Genomic DNA, 12,536 nt, shown 5'->3' on the forward strand with positions numbered 1-12,536 from the left:
AAGAAGCAATTAACATGGAAACTCTGGATGTCAGACCTTCCAATTATACTGATAATTATAATATGATATACTGTCATTTGTAAACACATACCGCATCATGATCCGATACGATGCGACAGATGTCTCACCTTGTCCGGCAGCGTAGAAAGGTCCAGTCGCACGAACTCCGTGGAGCCAAACTTGGAGGCTTTGAAGCGCCGGATGAAGAGTTGCGGCCACGACAAAGTCCTCCTGCTTCAGACGCAGCTCCTTCCCTTCGAAGAGCTGCAGGGCAACAAAAATAAATAAAGACAATATGACGTATTGTCCAGCTTGAGGCTAACATGTTAGCAAACCGTTGCCTGTTAGCATTCGTTGAGAGATTCGTTTTGCGTCCGCCTGATGAGTGCAAGTTCAACATTTGGTCTCCGCCGACTGCAAACAGAAACACCTGGTGTAGCAAATCCCGCCAAAAGATGGTCTGACACTCGACTGATGATTCCAGATTCATTACAAATCTCAAAAACCACCGTAAGAGCTGCTTACAGAACACAAAACAACAAATAGAGCACGTCAGTCACCTTTCCATCCGTTTTTAGAACATTACAACCTAGCACACATTAAGCTAACACTAACTGAAATAAACAAACGGTCAGAAAGACTTATTACAGTTCAAAATTCATTCAAGACAAACAACCTCTGAATACCACAGTATTATAACAGACACTGACCTTGTGCCTCTTTGGGGGGGGGGGCTAATACATCACCTTTTCACTCAAAGTGCCTTAATTTTGCCGTTACTGCAGGAACTTCCTGTTCATATTCAAAATAAAAGCCCTTCCAAACCAAACAGGAAATGAGACTATGTGGTTAGACAGGCAACTAAAATATTGTTTAACTGGACTATCTCTTTTCTAGGGCTAAAAATATAAAGTGGGTAATTTACACTCCCACCAAAATTGAGTGTTTCATGTCAAATGACACAAACCATGAATAATTTTCACATTAGGAATGACAATGTCCCTTTAAAGAAAAATGAACCCACACGCACGACTCAAAGAAAGTACAAATAAAGAGCATTTCTTTATAACAAAATATGAAGCTTGACAAAACAAGAGATATCTACAAAGTTAACAACAGAAAATCACTGCTGAAAAGTGGAGGAACAAAACGGGGAAAACCAAGACAGCAAAGTGAACAAATTAACAAGAACACTGAAACAACTCACACAGGGACTAACAGGAAATCTTGACATGGAATTACCGCTGGTTGTCATGGCACTGAGGACAAGACGAACTGGCACAAGACAAAGGGAGACGCAGACTATTAGCCCTTGTGTTGTCCTGGAGTCATTCTGACCCCAAATGAAATCTTTTGCCGTCAAAATATGTTTTTTATTCATCAAATGGCCTGTAAATAATGGGGGTTGTTCGATACTATGCTATGCTACTATGATTCAAATACATTTGAAGTAATTTGATTGAATTATGGGTATTTTATTGAATTTAATAACTTCTGTTGTCCTCTGGGGTCAAAAAGACCCAACACATCTTTGATGTTGGATGTTTGATGTGTGGGGTCAAGCAATGGTTATGACAACAAAAACAAGAACAAAAAAGAGGTCTTTTCTCACAGATGTTGGGGCATTTGACATTTTAATCTGAGAGAGACAGGCAGCACAATGAGGAGGCAGCGCTATACTGCACAGGAGGCTCGTGAGCTCATTTTTAACCATGTTGTGGCAAAGAATGACCAGGAGGACAATGCTGAACATGATGAGGAGGGAGAATCAACTGATGAGGACGATTCAGGGTCAGAAGAGGAGGAAAATAATGATGAGGTGATAGATCCAACATACAGACCACATGCTACTTCTTCCTCTGAAGAAGCCCCCACACCGCCCGCTGCAGAAATGGAAGAAGGGTATGAAGTGAAGGAAAATGATGAACATGATGATGAGGTAGAATCTGAAGCTGGAAATGGAAGAAGTTGGAAGAAGAAGCTGAAATGGAAGAAGTGTCAGAAGTGGTAAGTGGTATTATTGCAAAGTGGAAACGTTTAGGAACCACAGCAACTCGTAAGACCGCCTAATGTTACAGAGCGGGGTCGCCGAGTGCTGAGGCGCATAGTGCGTAAAAGTCCCCAAAGCTCTGCTGACTCAATAACTGCAGAGTTCCAAACCAGCTCTGGCATTAATATCAGCACCAAAACTGTGCGCCGGGAGCTTCGTGGCATGGGGTTTCCATGGCCGAGCAGCTGCACGCAAGCCTTACATCACCGAGCACAATGCCAAGCGCCGGATGGAGTGGTGTAAAGCACGCCGCCACTGGACTATGGAGCGGTGGAAACAAGTTCTGTGGACGAATCACGCTCTATCTGGCAGTCTGATGGACGGGTCTGGGTTCGGCGAATGCCAGGAGAACGTTACCTGCCTGACTGCATTATGTCGACTGTAAAGTTTGGTGGAGGAGGGATGACGCTATGGGGTTGTTTTTCTGGGGTTGGCCTAGGCCTCTTAGTTCCAGTGAAGGGAAATCTCAACGCTTCATCTTACCAAGTCATTTTGGACAATTCTATGCTTCCAACTTTGTGGAAACAGTTTGGGGAAGGCCCTTTTCTGTTCCAGCATGACTGTGGCCCAGTGCACAAAGCAAGGTCCATAAAGGCATGGTTGGATGAGTTTGGTGTGGAAGAAGTTGACTGGCCCGCACAGAGGCCTGACCTCAACCCCGCTGAACACCTTTCGGATGAACTAGAACGGAGATTGCGAGCCAGGCCCTCTCGTCCAACATCAATGTCTGACCTCACAAATGCTCTTCTGGATGAATGGGCAAAAATTCCCACAGACACGCTTCAAAATCTTGTAGAAAGCCTTCCCAGAAGAGTGGAAGCTGTTATAGCTGCAAAGAGGGGACCAACTTCATATTAATGCCTATGAATTTGGAATGCGATGTCATAAAAGCTCCTGTAGGTGTAATGTGCAGGTGGCCCAATACTTTTGTCCATATAGTGTATGTGGGTATGTTGATTCTCGCTGGCGTTCATCCAGTAAAGAAGCTACAGCTAGTTTATGGCATGCAACATCGAAAATGTGCCAAAAATGCAATGCATACATCTGCAAAGATTACGCCATTACTACCTGCCTCGCATGCAACTCAGGGCACATTCAGACTCTTTTTATTCTGAAAAGTTAAATGTTTTGGAAATGAATGTTGACATGTTTTATATGTCAGGTAATGAGTTGGAATAAAGTTAACTAAAAGGTTGAAACAAAGACGTGGGTGATAATTTATACTTTATGCTTTATAAACAGTCAAACCAGACGGGGTCATTTTTGACCCCAGAGGACAACAGGTGTGATTGTTTGCTGCCATTAAAAAAATTGAAGTGGTTTAAAAACAGCATGCTAACTCAACTTTGACATATACCAGTCTGTGATGATCTAGCAACACACGTGACTCTGATCGTTAACTATAGTCAGAATAATTGATGATTTTATTTATTTTTACTCAAAAACAAGGTAAAAGTTCATTTAAATGAGGTCTTATTGGCCTTGAATTCCAAATGGAATAAAGAAATGGTGTTAATGTGTTTGAATGAAGTTGTTATTAAAGGTGTAACACAGAATTGGGTGAAGTATCCACTTTATATTCCTTAAATAACAGTCAAACCAGGCGGGGTCATTTTGACCCCAGAGGACAAAAGGTGTATGGCAATCGGGAGGACATTATGAGGGTTAAAACATGAGGTGAGTTAACACAGGTGGAAACAATCAGGGCGGGGCTGACAATCACAAAGGCGGGAAACACGAGGGCAGGAAGTCAAGTTGTCTGAAGCGAGAGGGAACACGGTTACTACAACATAAAACAGGAAATGACAAGACAACATGACTAAACGAGACAAAAAACGGTAACTTAACGTAAATGACGAGACATGACATAAGAAGCCTCTAACAGCAGAACTAACTACACTGGACGCTCCAACATGGAAAGCTTAGCAAGGCGTTCACCCTTCTTGTTCAGTCTCTTATCTCCTACTGAGATTTTCACCCTCCTTACAAGTCCATCCTTACTACTAACAGTTTCTAAGACTCTTGCAAGTCTCCATTCACCTCTGGGTAACAGTTCATCTGTGTCCATCACTATGTCACCCACTTGTAGATTTGCCTTGCGGTGATGTTTTGAAGATACTCCCGTTTCCAGCGACTCCAGAACTGCTCTGCAAGATACTGCACGCGGCGCCATCTTTTCGCTCCATACAGATCCTCTCTAGGGAAAGCACTGGGTGGAGGCAGAGCTGTGTTAGATTTCATGTTGATCAAATGATTGGGGGTGAGTGGTTCTAGGCTATCAGGACAGTTTAAGTTATCCACAGTGAGGGGTCGACTGTTTACTATGGCCACGGCCTCGCAGAGTAGAGTCCGTAGGGAAGCGTCGTTGAGTCTTCCATGGGAAAGTGACAGAGTGGAGTTCAGAACAGCCAACAATGCTCCACCCCAAATCTGTAAGGATGGCATAGGGCTCGTTGTCCTTTTCTGTTAGTACCTGTCTGGGCGTTAGTGCTGTGGGACAGTTGTACCCAATTAGGAGTCCTACATCACAGCTAAGGAGAGGTGGCGTGTTATCTGTGATTGCTGTTAAGTGAGGCCATTGTTTTGCTGTTTTATGAGTGGGTATATGATCACGGTTCACGGGAATGCAGTCTTTTGTGTATGAAGGAGGAAGGTCAATATGAACACAGGAATTGTAGCCTCTCACACGAAATCCAGAAACCCTTTCACTCTTCACGATCATGTTCTCTCCTAGCATAGCGGTAAGTTTAAGTTTCACAGGGTAGGCATCTGCTTGTAATTCCTTGCTTCCCTCCTTGTCAATGAAGGTGCTGTCACTTTGAGTGTCCAATAATGCATAGACAAGCTGTTCCTTGGATGGGTTTTTTGCAGAGCACACCCACACAGGGACCATCATGGAAGTGCTGCATGACCGGCCTCCTCCAGTGACATTGAGTGCCGCGGCTGCTGTAGCTTCGTTCACAGCGTTTGGAACCGTGCTCACGATGGACACGGACCTTTCTCTGCCTTCACATCTTCTGTAGTTCTCATCATGGAGACAGGTAGGATGCCTTCCCTTGCATACACCACAAGTGTGGCGGTGACGACATTCCCTGGCGCTGTGACCTGGTTTCACGCATCCGTAACACAGCTTATTGTCCTTCACGAATGTGCGTCGATCCTCAAGGGACCTGCACATAAAATCTGGGCACTTGGGCAGTTGATGCTTGTCATGTTTGCACCACATGCAGGGGGGCCTTGACTTTCCATTGCTTGATCTTGATTCATCACTGTTTATGGCAGTTTGAGTGCTGAAGACGTGGGCTTTGCTATCTCTGCTTCTATTGACACAAAGTTAGCAAAATCTTCAAAGGTGGGAAACTCCCTACCTTCCATGAGGGCTACCGTGACCTGACGATTCCAGCGGGATGCAAACCAATCAGGAACTTTCTGTATCAACTTTTGGTTTTCTTCGCAGTCACTTAATATCTCTAGACCCTTCACATGAGGCACGGCTTGCAGGCAGGCATTTAGGAATGTCCTTAATCCTTCGCCATCTTCGGAGTGTATTTTTGGCCATTTTGACAGCTTGTCTCTGAAAGCTCTTTGGATGACAAATGGCTGACCGTAGCATTGGTTGAGCTTATTCCATGCATCTCTCTATGTCTCATCGTCGTTTCGATAAAAGGTGCCTTCAAGGCATTTGTGAGCAGGACCACGGACATATTTCTTTCGAAAATAAAGCTTATCAGCTGAAGAAATGCCCTTACGATCTATGAGTGACATGAATGAAGCCCTCCATTCTACGCAGAGGACTGGGTCTCCACTAAACACTGTGGGCATTGGCATTGGGAGTCTGTTTATGGCTATGCTGTCTTGGATTGATTGGGCCAAATAGGACACGTCAGTAGGGAGCGATGGTGTAACAAGATGAGGGTTTGGGTAGTTTACATGGGGGTTGGAAGTTATCTGGCTGTTGATCTGCTGTCTGATTTCTTTGTCATAGATCTCCAGTCTGGCGCGAGCAGCCTCCACGTCCCTTTCCGCTTGTAGACGCTCTAATTCAGACCTCTGCATGTCCAATTCTTTTCTATGTTGTTCTTCCATTGTTCTTATTTTTTTCCTTTGGCTTTCCTTCTTCTTGCATTATTTTGCATTGAGCCTCCTCATTGTGCTCACTACACACCTCGGGTCACTTTTCTTTAACAATCAAATGAAATTCATAAAGGATTTCTTATTATTGATATATCATTAGCAGATCTTATGTTGCTTATGGCCTCAAAAATCCAGTATCGTCCAGACTTCAGTTTAAACCTCGGAAACTTATGATAATTATACAACAATTATCATTGCCATTATATTCATTAATACTATTAAATCTCTGGCAACAGAGACGAGGTGAGAACGATCCAGGGGGAACTGAAGGTGAAGATCAGGGAGGCCAAGGAGAAGTACAGGAGGAAGCTGGAGTGGAAACTCCAGCAGAACAACACCAGAGAGGTCTGGAGTGGAATGAGGACCATCACGGGTTACAGGCCGACCAACAACAGAGGAGCTGAAGGCAGCGTGGACCGGGCCAACGAACTGAATCTGTTTTTCAACAGATTTGACCACCCCTCCCCCGCCGGTCACCTCTACAATGTGCTTCACTGCTGACCATGTTAGGAGACAGCTGATGAGACTCCACTCCAGCAAGGCTGCAGGCCCTGATGGTGTCAGCCCCAGGGTGCTTAAAGCCTGTGCCCCCCTAGCTATGTGGAGTACTTCACCACGTCTTCAACATGAGCCTGAGTCTTCAGAGGGTCCCCGTGCTGTGGAAGACGTCCTGCCTCGTTCCTGTGCCGAAGACGCCGCGTCCCAGTGGCTCCGAGGACTACAGACCCGTGGCACTGACCTCCCACATCATGAAGACCCAGGAGAGACTCGTCCTGGAGCAGCTCCGGCCCTTGGTCAAGCCACACTTGGACCCCCTTCAGTTCGCCTACCAGCCCCGACTTGGAGTTGAGGATGCCATCATCTACCTGCTCAAACGTGTCTACGCCCACCTGGATAAGCCGGCGAGCGCTGCGAGAGTCATGTTCTTTGACTTCTCCAGTGCGTTCAACACCATCCGTCCGCCTCTACTGGGTGAGAAGCTGGCGGAGATGCAGGTGGATGCCCCCCCCTCGTGTCCTGGATTGTCAACTACTACTACTAGGTTTCTGACGACTCAGTGTGGACATTGTAGAGGATTACAAGTACCTGGGAGTCCACATAGACAATAAACTGGACTGGGTAAAGAACACTAATGCCCTCTATTTTCTGAGGCGGCTGAGGTCCTTCAACATCTGCCGGACTATGCTGAGGATGTTTTATGAGTCTGCGGAGGCCAGTGCTATCCTCTATGCTGTTGCATGCTGGGGCAGTAGGCTGAGGGTGGCGGACTCCAACAGACTAAACAAACTGATCCGCAAGGCCAGTGACGTTGTGGGGGGGTGGAGCTGGACTCTCTGACGGTGGTGTCAGGGAGGAGGATGGAAAAGAGGAGCGGCCGTCTTACCGTAAGCACTGCAGTCCATCCCTCGGTGTGTGCCAGGAAGATGGGGATCAGGCGGAAAGAAACTGAGACCACCAAAGGGGGGGAATGGGGCTTTAATATGAGAGATGGGAGGGGACAAGTTGTGACTGGCAGCTGTCAATCGTGTGGATGTGGGCGGGGGTGGGGGAGGGGGGAACAGGAAAGGGTAAGAGATGGTAAAAAGCATTATACTATCACGTAGAACAGTAAAAACCTAACTTTTATTTAACTTCACAGGAGGAAGCCAGTACATGTGTTTTTGGTTCATCGTCATAAATCACAGCCGTCTGCCTATATCGCCCTCTGCTGGCAGAGAGGAGAAAGTGGCTCAGACACAGCACAAACTTGACTTGAACCTCCTTTAAATGTCTGTAAATGTGTTTCTTCCTTTCTAAAATACCATCCATAGTCCAGTTGGTGTTTCAAGTATGGAGCCCCGAGTGTGCCAAAATGATTTTGGCTTTTTGCTGTATTGAATTATGACCAGTCCATAAATTGATTCAATTTCCATTCAAAGGGCTATTATAACTTGGTTCGTTTTTGCATTGACGTTTAAAATTACAAAAAAAGATGATTTGCCAATTTGCCAATTATTAATTCTCCACACAAGCGCCACAAAATCTGTTTTGTTTTGGGGGTTTTTCACACGTTGTTGAAAATGTTCAGTTTTAGATTTAAGTTTGGGCTCACTTTGTTTATCCTCTAATATTAACCCTTTTTTTTTTTTTTTACCTGCTAACACGCATAATATTTTGTTACTACTCCTGAAAAAAAACTTTATCTCAAATGTTGAGGATTATAATGGTCTCGGATCAGTTTGAAGCACGCTCCCACAGGTTGAGAGAGCATTCTCCAGCAACTGAGACAACACCAAGACTGTTTTGATATGAAGTTGTACTCGAGTGCAGTGAATAAATGTTATTAGTTACTTTTCTCATTCGGTTGGAGTTACTCTGGTGAAAAGGAAGTGGCAGCACATTTGGAGCCATGTGTAATGACACGCGCAAGCAATTCCGCTGTGGAACGCGACATCATGAAGACATTCTAGAGCCCATGTCACACATGAAGGCTTGCTGCATGTATTAGTCATTTCACCGCGCACAAGTGGACAGACAAGAAGACGCGACTCTCAAAATATATCGACCTCTCGACGAATCAAGCCGACTCCAGCGACTGGAAATCTTCGGCGACGCAGGTAATTCACTGTTTCTCCCTCGTGCAGAAAAGTGAGCGGGAACTTACTTAATATATAACATGGAGATGTGTCGACACGAGCAGGAAGCATCGTCATTAATGTTATTAATTGCTGTATATGTCAAATCCAAATGTACACAGTTACGTTCATGAGCTTGATATTGAAAGTCCCTGCAGCTGGTGGGGGATGCGTCCAGTCCGGATCAGACTCCAGACTTGCAGCCGAACACTGGGCTGTTTAACACAAGGCCACCGCTTATTCAGAAGGATTCAAAGTAACCTTCATCCACATTTGTTTTATTTTTACGTATATACAGCGTTCTTTTAAAGAAAGACAAGAAAAATCACTTCCTGATGGATAGCGACACAAGCCAGGTTGAAGCCGACCAGCTGCCCAGAAACTACACGCTGGTGTCGTTTCTGGGAGAGGGGGGCTACGGAGAGGTGCTCCAATGCGTCAAAGAGGACACCCAAGAGACCGTTGCTGTAAAGATCCCTCATGACGGCCGCTGCCTCAGCAATGAAGTAGGTCCCTTTTATCCGTCAGCGTGCTCACAACGCTTTTCTCTGAATATCGAAAGGTTTAGAGCTCGTGATGGTGTCAACAAGGAAGCGTCAAACTTGTCTTGTGCTGTCTTATCTCCAGCTGTCTCTGCTGAACTTCCTCATGAAGAACAACCTGGACAAGTGCAACATTGTCAGGTTCATTGACTCGTTCAAGCTGAACGACGGCAGAGACGCCCTGGCCTTCGAGATGCTGGACGCGACCCTCCTCGATTACATCTTCTGCCAGAGGGACTGCAGCCCTCTGGAGTTACATGAGGTCAGGACTGTGGTCCAACAGGTATGGATACAGTAGCGTCAGGCGCTGAACACGAAAGTCAGAGAGCCGTCAGTGTTGCGCCTCTCTCTGAACGTTATCGCTCACCTTTGACTTGCAGATGGCCACAGCATTAAACGCCCTGAAGACCGTGAAAGTGATCCACTCGGACATAAAGATGGACAACATCATGCTGGTGGATGGTGACGCGCAGCCCCTCCAGGTGAAGCTCATCGACTTTGGATTGGCTTTGTCAGCCTGTAGAGCGAAGCAGGGCAGGATACTCCAACCGCTCCACTACAGGTGAGCCACATAGAGAAGTGACTCGTGATTCTACAGGTTCGTGGGACATTTCTGCCTTCTGCTCAAATATGCCAGCGCTCCTCATTCCGCGATCTACATTTGTTTCACATCCAGGGCTCCAGAGATAATCCTGGGACTGCCATTTTCAGAGGCCATCGACATGTGGTCTCTCGGTGTTGTGATGTCCTTCATAGTGCTCGGCGAGGTGCTCCTCCCGGGGAACAGCGAGTATGATTTAGTAAGTCATTTACTGCTTCCTTCTTCCTCTCTAACCCAAACACCGTCACTCCCTGGAAAACAGAGCGTCTTTAATGGCGACCTCACCCTGCACCAGTAGGTCCTGACATAAGATCTGACCAATCTCCAACTTTTACGTAATCCTGCATATGCTTTGATTTGTTTCCAGATGCGATGCATGGTTGATAACATGGGCATACCTCCAGACCATCTTCTGAGTGCTGGGAGGTACTCAAAGAAACTTTTTGTACGAACATCTCCCGGTCACTGGAGACTTAAGGTACGACAACATTCACCTTTCTAGTCAGGATAACAAGTTACAACACTTTCCACGAGTTAATCAGTTAAAGTGATTGAAGAGGTATCTGAAATGCACTTAACCTTCTTTCAGACACCTCAGGAGTACTGCGAGGATGGCAACTACAGGCCCCACCCATTCTGCAGGCTGGACGATCTGGTAACGGTATGTGTTTCAGTAGATTGCGCCGTAGCTGCTGTAGCTGCCGTAGCTGCTGTAGCTGCCGTAGCTCCTGGGGGGCACTTTGATTGATTCCCTTTTTATGACTCAAAAACCCAGATGAAACTGAACATGGTGGAGGCTGACGAAAAGGAGGAGTGCGTCGACCTGCTCAAGGCCATGCTTCGGATGGATGCCAACGAGAGGATCACCCCCAGTCAAGTGCTAGCCCACCCATTCATCACAAGGGGCTCCGTCCACCGTAGCTCTGAGTAAGTGTCTGTGTTTGCAAGTGGGCCGAGGCGGGAGTCTTCATTTCATTGCTTTGTTGTACAGATTATCAGACAATGTAGGCATATGGCATTCATCATCTATTAGACTGACAGGAGTCACATGATCTGCAATTCATTCATGAGTAGTTCAAACTCTAGTTTATATGAAATATCAGTAAATACATTTTAAACAGCCAGATTAACTGAAGATACCTAACTACTCTCTGACTAGTAAGAATGAACTATTGTATCTAAAGACACCGTCAATATTTCTTGTTATGACGACTCAAATTCAAGATGTCTTCATTCTAAGTCTTGACAAGTCACAATTTCAATTCAAAGTAGTAATTTCGTTCGGCACTTTTAAAGATATTTTGATTTTCTAAAGCTGACACAATTACTTTTACAGCTCAAAAACCAGTTGTAGATATCTGAAGCGCGGGTTATGACGAGTCCAAAATAAAGGGGAGACGCGCTGAATTTGAGTTCATGTTAGAGTAGTTCCGTAAGGTCGCTAGCTACGAGGGAGTTACGGATATCTGGAAGGAAGTGTGATTTAGCTGCTACCCCGCAGCGCAATGCTCAGTTCAGAGGTGTACTTATTTCCCTTTCTACAACCTGTGAGCTAAAGTGTAAGAGATGTGCTAAGCAGTGTTTGTCTGCTCTAACACAAGCCGATAACGTTAGCATGCCCTGGCTAACTAGCTTACTGCAGCAGTAACCTAACACTATGCTACATCCAACCATAGACTGTGTAGAGAATTACACAGTTAGTACTGAACTCTACGTTATGTTAGCTTATTATATTGTAGCCTCAAATTAGGTAATTAGCCAATGTGTGCTAACCCCTGGCTATAGAGGTAACTCTAGAGTTAGGTTGCTACCGCAGTAAGGCTAGTTAGCCGGGAATGCTAACGTTATCAGCTTGTGTTCGAGACGCAAAAAGAAACACACTCTGCTTTTGGTTCAGGAACGTGTAACCTCATGTGAAACTGTTCTGACTAGTCATAAATAAACTGTATTTATTAAACATATCTGTAATATGAATCATGTACAGCCTAATAAATGATAACATGCAGTTCTTTTTGAGGAGTGACGGTATGGAGAACTAGTCAAGATGCATCCGTAGCTATCTGAAAGTGGGGATAGTCTGAATGCCACAGTAGGCATAGTAAATGGGCCATTTATAATAATTCAATCACAGATTTGAATGTTTTATGTACTGCTGTTCTCTATGAATACAGCACTGTGACTTTTTCCTCTGGCAGCAGTGAGCCCAGCACCAGCCACACAGCCGAACCAGGAACCAGCAAGACAGCAGAACCAGGTAAGACAGTGGAACCAGGAACCATCCAGGCAGCGGAACCAGGTAAGACAGCAGAAACAGGAACCATCCAGGCAGCAGGACCAGGAACCGGTAAGACAGCAGAACCAGGTAAGACAGTGGAACCAGGAACCATCCAGGCAGCGGAACCAGGTAAGACAGCAGAAACAGGAACCATCCAGGCAGCGGAACCAGGAACCGGTAAGACAGCAGAACCTGGAACCATCCAGGCAGCAGGACCAGGAACCGGTAAGACAGCAGAACCAGGTAAGACAGTGGAACCAGGAACCATCCAGGCAGCGGAACCAGGTAAGACAGCAGAAACAGGAACCATCCGGGCAGC

This window comes from Enoplosus armatus, chromosome 23, assembly GCF_043641665.1.
Source record: "Enoplosus armatus isolate fEnoArm2 chromosome 23, fEnoArm2.hap1, whole genome shotgun sequence".
In the NCBI taxonomy this organism is placed as follows: domain Eukaryota; kingdom Metazoa; phylum Chordata; class Actinopteri; order Centrarchiformes; family Enoplosidae; genus Enoplosus; species Enoplosus armatus.